The 8,657-nt window shown below is 43.0% G+C and overlaps 1 non-coding gene across 1 annotated transcript; it reads right to left on the reverse strand.

Annotated features, from left to right (window-relative positions):
- Nucleotides 1-8,546: 8,546 nt before the first annotated feature.
- Nucleotides 8,547-8,650, reverse strand: LOC123820348. The gene has a single exon (XR_006785964.1). It is a non-coding gene; the product is annotated as a U6 spliceosomal RNA (small nuclear RNA).
- Between the last annotated feature and the right edge of the window lie 7 nt (nucleotides 8,651-8,657).

An 8,657-nucleotide genomic window follows, 5' to 3' on the forward strand; every position in this document is an offset into this window, starting at 1 on the left:
CCTAAGTTCTCTCCTTCTCATTTGCCTCGTTTCATTCCTATCTATCAATTAATCACTGCTCTATCCAAGGTGCTGGGGATTAAGGGTTGAATAAAATGCCAAAGTTGGTTGTGGGAGACAGATTTGTTAAAAATAAAAAGAAAGCTTTGCTCAACTCCCACCCTCTTGGTAAGACCGACCCTGAACACTCCGACCCCGATACAAGCACAGACCCAGGCTGTCTTGATGTTCCTTACGCTTCTCTGCATTGTTCCTCTGTAGCATTATTGTCTTCTAGCATTCTGTATCTCACTTAGGTCTTTTGTTTAATGTCTCCCTACTCACTGTGACCTTTTCATTTTTATGAAAACAGGGATCCTGTATCCCCAAGACCTTGTGCCTAATATGAGTTGATAATGAAGTGAATGAATTTATCAATTAATATATCTTTAGAGAGGCCTACTCACAAAGTTGGCCCTTGGCCAACATCTGGGAACTTGAATTTCAGGTGTGTTCCCTTGTTCCTGAACCTCACCAGCAGTGGTGATTAATGTGTCTAGATTGTGCAAACAGTGTGGTCTATGCTATCGGCTTGCTTTGCTTCCGGGAGTCTGAAATTTTGGTACAGGCTAAGCAGAGGACACCTATAATCAATCCTCAATAAAAATCCTGGGCTGTAGTCTCTAATGAGCTTTCCTCACGGACAACATTGTACATGGGTTGTCACAATCTGATGCTGGAAGAATTAAGTATGTTTTGTGTGACTCCATGGGGACAGGACTCAGAAGTTTTCTCCACACTTTGTCCCATGTGCCTTTTCCCTTTGCTAATTTTGCTTTGTATCCTTTTGCTGTAATAAATCTTAGCCATGAGTACAACTATTAAAAACTTAAACATTAAAATAAATAAAAAGAACCCTGGCTGATGTGGCTCAGTGGATGGAGCACTGGCCTGCGAACCAAAAGGTCACTGGTTTGATTCCCAGTATAGGGCACATGCCTGGGTTGCAGGGCCAGGTCCCCAGTAGGAGACACATGAGAGGCAACCACACATTGATGTTTCTCTCCCTCTCTTCCTCCCTCCCTTCCTCTCTCTTTAAAAATAAATAAATAAAAAGAAAGAAAAGAAAAAATTAATTACCATGAAGTATGACAAGTGCTGTAAGAGAGAGAATTTCAAGGGCCTATGAGAGCTCAGTAGATGGTACATCACCTGTACGAAAGAGATGGTGTATGAAGATTGTACTTACGCTGCCTCTTTAAGAATAAGTAAGTGTTAGTTAGATGAGAAGAAGAAAAGAGGAGGGTGGAGGGGTAACAGATTAGATGAAAGGAAGAGAAGGAGTCAAGAATGATACCCAGGTAGCTTGGAAATGCACAGTGTGGCCCCAGTGACTCAGAGAGGTCAGACCAGAAAAAGAACAGATGTGAAGGAGAAGAGATTGATCCAGTTGGACATGCTGATTCTCATGTGCCTGTTCAATACAGGGAAAGATGACCAATACAGCACCTCCAAATTTCTAGGAACCCAAGATCCAGGAGACATTAATATTCCAGGAAAAAGGAAAGGGAATCTGTTGAAAGTTGTACTAGCCCAGGTTCCCTAGAACACAGAGCCTAAGGCAAGGATTATGTGCTGATTCTTTTTATGGAGATGCAAACCTAAAGCTTTAAGGATGATACAGAAAGCAAGGAGGGATGGGAAACAATGGAAGATGCAGGGAGGGGCAGCTGGTTGGCCACTGAACAAACAGTTGGGGAGTTTCAGAAACATTAGGTAGTGATTAAAGCCTAAAGAATGGAGGAGATTCTTTAAGAAGAGTCTATAGAATGATCCTAAACCCTGGAATAAACCAATAGTAAAGGACAAACACAAAAAGAAGATCCCTTAGGAGAGACAAGGAAGAAAGTCACAGAATTAGGACACTCAGAAACCATTTTTAGGTAGTTAAAGAAGAAAGGAATGTAGGTGAACAGAAGATACCATAGGACCGAGCCGTCAAAAATCCACCATAGACCTGGCTGGTGTGGGTCAGTGGATTGAGTGCCACCCTGTGGATCAAAGGATCGCCAGTTCAATTCCCAGTTGGCGTACATGCCTGGGTTGTGGGCCAGGTCCCTTGGTATGAGGCACGTGAGAGGCAACCACACATTGATGTTTCTCTACCTCTCTTTCTCCCTCCCTTCCCTTCTCTTTAAAAGTAAATAAATAAAATCTTTTTTAAAAAATCCACCCTAACCATCAGATATTACCCCGGAGCTTGTTAGGAATGAAGAATGTGGGGTCACACTCCGTATTTACTGAATCAGAATCTACCCTTCAGCCCGATCTTCAGGCCCTCCATCTAAACATTAAAAGTTTGAGAAACTCAGGTATACATACGACATTGCTGGAAGGGCTGGTAGAGTAGACCTAAAATGGAGCTTCCAGAGATTGCTGTAAGCCTTCAGAATCATGCCTTGTCCGTCATGATCAGGAAAGAAGCCGCCACCACTACTGCTGCTGAACCAGGAAGCTGGTGACCATGAAAGTAGTCTGCCACGATCCACACCAGAAAAACCGATGCCTCACTTATTGCCTCTCACCACTTAGTTCCATGTTCATGTCTCATGGAAGTTCATTGAATTGACAATTCCTAAATAACATTTGGAATGCCAGCTGCAAGGGAGTCTAGAAAGTGTGGCTTCCCAGGTGTAATGTACTAGAAGGAAGTGAAAAAGGATGTTGTATGAACCAGTCTACATACCCACCTTTGGTGGTTTCATGGAAACACTGAAGGTCCTGATAACTGTCTGCCAATATCTATTCTCTCCTTCATCCGTAGTAATAAAAGTTTCAGCTGGGCATATGACTGCCCAGAATAGAGATGTTTAGCAACCTCTTTAGACAGATATGTCCATGTGACTAAGTTTGGACCAATAGTATAAAAGTGGAAATGTCACATAGCAGCTCCCAGGAATCTTTGAGAGATGGCAGAAGCATGACCTTTATATCCTTCTCTGTCTCTCCCTCCAACATGCTGCTTGGAGCATGAGATGCCACCACCTTGGACTATGACGAAGTTGAGGGCTACACCCTGGGGATGGCAGGCAGAGCTAGAAGAAGCTGAGCCCTTGGGTAGTGCATAGGTCAGAGCCACCATTCTTGCTCTGATGACCTACTAGTGTACACAAAAGACAAGTCAACCATTGTTATCTTAAATCTTTCCCAGTAGATTCTAATCCTAGCCAATAGAGATTTCAAGGGTACTGGTTCCTAACATTTTGGCAGATTGTTTGATGAATCCAGTGAATTTCCTAGAAAAATGCACCTTTATACAACATCTTGTGCAACAATTTCAGAGAATGCATGAAGACAGTCTGAGGACACATGAATTCCTTCTAGGGATTCTAAAGAAGCCCTAGAGTTGATATTTATGAGAAGGATTCAAATCACCAGGTAAATGGCTCAGAGGAAAGGAAAAAACTGACAAGTGGCCCCTGGATTTGGCTCCAGACTTGATGTTGTTGGTAGGAGCAGTTTCAGTGGGGTGAGGTCAGGCAGAAGCAAGACTGTAGAGTGCTGGGAGAATGGGAATGAAGAAAGTGGAGGCAGCAAGAGTTGTCACCAATTTGGAGCAGCACGGCACAGAAGACAGTGGTGGCCAGGAAACAGTGAAGGCCATGGTCTCCAGGGAAGGTTTTCCTGGCTTTCCTCTGCTTCTAGGACCAAACCAGCCAGAGTGGGAGTGATCTGGGATATCCAACGCCATTCAGTATTGCAGCCCTTCTGGTGGGCTTGGCCTTCCCTGCCCTGGGAATGCTGGTGCTGTCTCAGAAATGAGGGGAGTGGGAGCCCGGGAACAGGAAGTGTCTCAGAAGAAATGAAGGTTGGAGGATGGTTGTGGCTCAGCCAGGTTAGATACTGCTAAGTCTTTTCTCCTTCAGACACTCCACACTAGGTTGCCTCTGGACACTGCCCTAACCCTCCCCACCTCTGAGATGGCTGCTTTAGCTGGCTCCCAGACCCAAAACCAGTGTGTCCTATAGCCTCAGCACATCTGTGAGGCTAACGTCACAACAGACTGCAGTTTGTCCTCTGGACAGGAGAGGGAACACTCTACATGTGTTGGACTTATCTTCTCATCAAGAAGCTTTCATGCTTTTCTGCAATCAGGCTTCCTGAAGGGCCTCCATGATTCTCTCCACCTGCACCTCCTCAACCCTGCTCTGCTATCCCAGGCTTATCCCTTCCTGGTCACCCTGAGTGCCTCCTTCTTATCGTCCCCTGAACACATTAGTCACTTACATCTTCTCTTTCTTTAATGTTGATCATCCTTTTGAATGATAAACCACCTTCCCAATCAAAGATCTGTTGTGCAGGAAACCCTCCCCAGGTCCTGTGGTGCTGAAATTAGATTAAAGCTAGTCACAGGTAGGAAACTGGAGAAGGAAATGGCTCAGATTTCTGCCAAAGCCCAGGGGAACAGCTCAGTGGTGGGAGCCTATCCCAGAGGCACTGCCCTGAGGGGCTGACCCTTTGTGGGAACACAAAGTACCCATTTATCTCCTGTCTTGGAGGAAGTGAGGGTCCTCACTGGGGCCTGGCATTTGCCCATCTGCTGATTTCTGGGCCAAACTACTGTGTTAGGTTTCAGTGGTCTCTTAAAGCTCTCAGGTCTTCAGGGAAAAGTGAGGGTCCCACGTCAGAGCCAGGGTAGGGTTTGCTCTCACCTCTGTGGCTCCTACCTCCCAGGGCATGCTTTTGCTGCTGGACTATGGCAACCTTCAGAAAGCAGACTGGGCTTGCAAAGTGGAAATTGTCCAACAAAACTTGTAAACATCCCACCAGGACCCCTCCCACTTCCCATTCTCAGTCCCCAGTGTTTGCAAACAAGGTTTAGCAGCCATAGAAAGCCTTTAGTATAGATAAGAGCTGAGCCCAACAGACTCAAATACCAGTGGGCCTGGTTCCCTAGGGTGGTCTTATCCTCCTTCCCTGACCAGCATTTCCTGGGTGAGGTAGAACAATTCAGCAAAAAGAGTAAGATTTACCTAGAATTTTAGCAGGGTGCTTAGAAAATAAAGGGGTTCTGGCCTCTGAAAAACCTGGGTCTCAATCCTATCCCTGCCACTGACCTACTATATGACTTTGGGTATATCCCTTAACTTCTCTGAGCTTCCACTTATTTTCTCAGCTGTAAAATAAAGATTATAATTCCTTACATAAGGTTGTAAGAATTCAATGAAATAATGTATGCACAGTTCCTGGCTTTTATTAATTACTAACCTGCTTGGAAATAGAGTCTCTAAGTAATGTCTTATTTTCCATTTTCAGAAATTCTTTCCTCTCCGCTCTCAGCTTACCTTTCTCCTCTCTCATCCTTTCTTTCCCCAGCACCTGGAAAGATTTCATAGGATCTTGCCAGTCAAATGTCCAAGATAAGCAGCATCACCTAAGAGCTTGTTAGAGAATGTCAGGTCCCACCCGAGACCCTCTGAGTCTGAATGTGCATTTTAATAACATCTCCCACAATTTTTCTCTGTGCATATAAAAGTTTGAGGAGCACTCACATTAGGTTACCCCTTGTTTCTTTTACTTACAACATCAAATACCATTGGGTTTCAATAATTCACACCACTGCGAAAGTTGACATAATTGGGGCCATTTTAAAATTGAGCCAAGCTGCCGTTCCAGAACAACTGCCTTACATGTCCTGCTCCTTGAACCTTTGTTTGAACTGTTTGAACTGAGCCAGACCTTTGGGCTGGGTCAAACCAACATTGTCTTTCAAACAACTTTGTGAAGCTAACAGGAAAGCAGACATCCTGACAACAAAGACTGAAGATTATGGACTCTCTTTCTGAAGATAGAATCTGTAACCAGCTATGTATAGCTAAAGAGTAACGCAGCTTGTTAGCATCAATAGGAATTTCTTTCATCTATTTATGTAATTATTCCCTTCCTTTTCTCATAAAAACCCCTTGCCCTTACCTTGTAATCAAGATACTATTTGGGTGTCCGCCTGAATCGATGCTCCCAGAAATGCAATTCTTTGATACCCAAATAAATGCTTGTTGCCTCACATTTTGGCTTTTTATTTCTAGATGAGCACCACTTAACAGGAGTTTCCTTCCCAAGAACTACATACTACATACTAAAAACTACTTAACAGTGACACTTATGTAACAATAAGCCACAGTATTAATAAAATTAACAATAACACAATCTAATACATATTCGGTATTTACAACATCCTTTTATACACAGTTTTGTCTGGTTCTAGAATGCAGTCATACACTGCATAATGACATTTCAGTCAACAGTGGATCACACACACAAAGGTGGTCCCATAAGATTATTGTGGAACTGAAACATGCCTGTGGCCTGATGATGTTGCAGCCACCATCCATCATAGAGCAATGCATTGCTCGCATATTTGTGGCAGTCCTGGGGTAAATAAACCTACTGCACTGCCAGTCATATAAAAAGCACAGCATATACAATTATGTACAGTACATAATACTTGATAACGATAATACATGACTGTTACTCATTTATGTATTTACTATTACATATTATATAATAGCAAACTTTATATCTGTATTTAAGAAAGATTGCTGTATAAATACGCTATGTTAAGCAGACAGCTGCCTCATGCTTTTCATGTTCACTGTGTCTTTTGATTGCATCATTTTCTCCTGTGCTTGATTTAATCCCATGTTGTACAGTAACAGATTGGGTAGGCTTGGAGCCTAGGAGCAATAGGCTAGGTGTACAGTAGGCTACACCATCTGGGTTTGTATAAGTGTACTTTCTGATATTCTCATAATGATAAAAATGGCTAATAATGCATTGCTCATAAAAAATGTTGACTCACTGTCTTTGGAATTTTCATGCTTATGTGAATTCCTTGTGTACATATATTAAAACTTGCTTTTCTCCTGTTAATCCGTCTCTGTTAACTTGATTGTTAACCCAGCCAGAAGAATTTAGAAGGTAAGAAGAAAAGTGTTATTATCTTTAGCCCCCACAACAGCTTTCTCAAAACCCCACCCGCTCACTTCCACTGCCTTCTCATTAGCCATCCCCTTCTGCAAGGAAGGCAAGGAATGTGGTTTTATTAGCCAGGCACATTGCTGCCCCCCCCCAGAAGTAAAGAAGGTGGGGATAACAGCTATTAGGATGAAAGCTAGCATTCTCTGCGGAAAGGGGCCTGAATGAAAGGGAAGAATCCACTACAGCCACCTTCAGAGCAGCAGTGGGGAGCAGTATTTCTCCCTAGGTTGAGGAATATGGCCAGGGAGGGAGGCAGAAATTAAAAACCCCAAACTTCCTTACCTCCCTCACTCCATTTCCTGCCAGGGCTCTCATTAGCCAAACATAATAGGAAACCAGAGGGCAGGGGTATGGTTAGTGGGTCATGCTCCCAGGGCCAAAAGCAGGGTGGAGAAGGGAGGTAGACTGGACCTTGAGGGGCAAAAAAAAAAGAGGATGGGTGAGAGAGCAGCGCACCCTGTCAATCAAGGGAAGACTGGACTGTTGTTTTATTTTGAACTTAAGCAGGAGAGCTCACCACTGCAGAAAATCATAACTGAATGGCAATAGTATTGGTGGTATTTGAGCTAATTATGCAACACATCTGTATCAGTCTGTATTCCTAGTTGCATATTCACAGACAATCGAAGGCACAAGCATATGATTGCTTCATCATGTCTTCTAGTGGGAGTCTGTCCATTCATTTCCATATTGAAATTTATATAATATACAATAAGTATTATATATAATATATAAGTCTTATATATATATACATTATATGTATATATGGATATAATATATAATGTAATAAATATAATATATAAGTCTGTCCATAAAGTATCCAGCCATCTGCTGAACAATAGAGACATTTATTGAAGAAGATACAAGAAACACTGTACATAGGACAATGAAGCCTCGGTTCCCTTCAAAGTAGACATCTTGGCACCTCACACAGTTCTCCCAGTGTCTCTTCCACTGGTCAAAATGCTTTCCAAAATCCTTTGTTAGAATCACCATCAGCTGCTCCGTCATATTTTCCTGAATCTCACTGATGGTCTAAAATCTCCTCCCTTTCAAAGGTGATTTTAGTTTTGGGAAAAGCCAAAAGTTGTGGAGCACCACATCTGGGCTGTAGAGGGGCTGAGTCACCTGGGTGAGTTAATGTTTTGCCAAAAAACTCTGAATGAGACATGATGCATGAGTGGGCATGTTGTCGTGATGAGGCTGCCAATCACCAGTTGCCCACAGCTGCAGCCTTCTGAATCACCCAAATAATTTCCGCAGAGGAATGTTCAAACTTAATGCAGAATATGCTGCAGATTCATTGCTGTATTCCCTCCGTCATTTTGAATGCAACTACCACACAGTACACATGCTCACTCAGTGGCATCTGCCACCCCCACTGACTAGTACAGTGAAGTCAGCATTGTTCACACATGTGCATTCCAAGCCACTCTCCCTGGCTGCCAGGTTACATTCATGTTGTCAAACCATTCTCATTATATTAATGATGGCTGGACTTTTTCAGGACAGAATATGTATTTATATATTTAAATGGAGAATAATTTATGAATTTACATGTTATCCTTGTGCAGGGGCCATGCTAGTCTCTCTGTATCATTCCAATTTTAGTATACATGCTGCCCAAGAGGGTGCAAAAT

Source organism: Phyllostomus hastatus, unplaced genomic scaffold (genome assembly GCF_019186645.2).
Source record: "Phyllostomus hastatus isolate PE091 unplaced genomic scaffold, TTU_PhHast_1.1 phas_contig_34, whole genome shotgun sequence".
Lineage (NCBI taxonomy): Eukaryota > Metazoa > Chordata > Mammalia > Chiroptera > Phyllostomidae > Phyllostomus > Phyllostomus hastatus.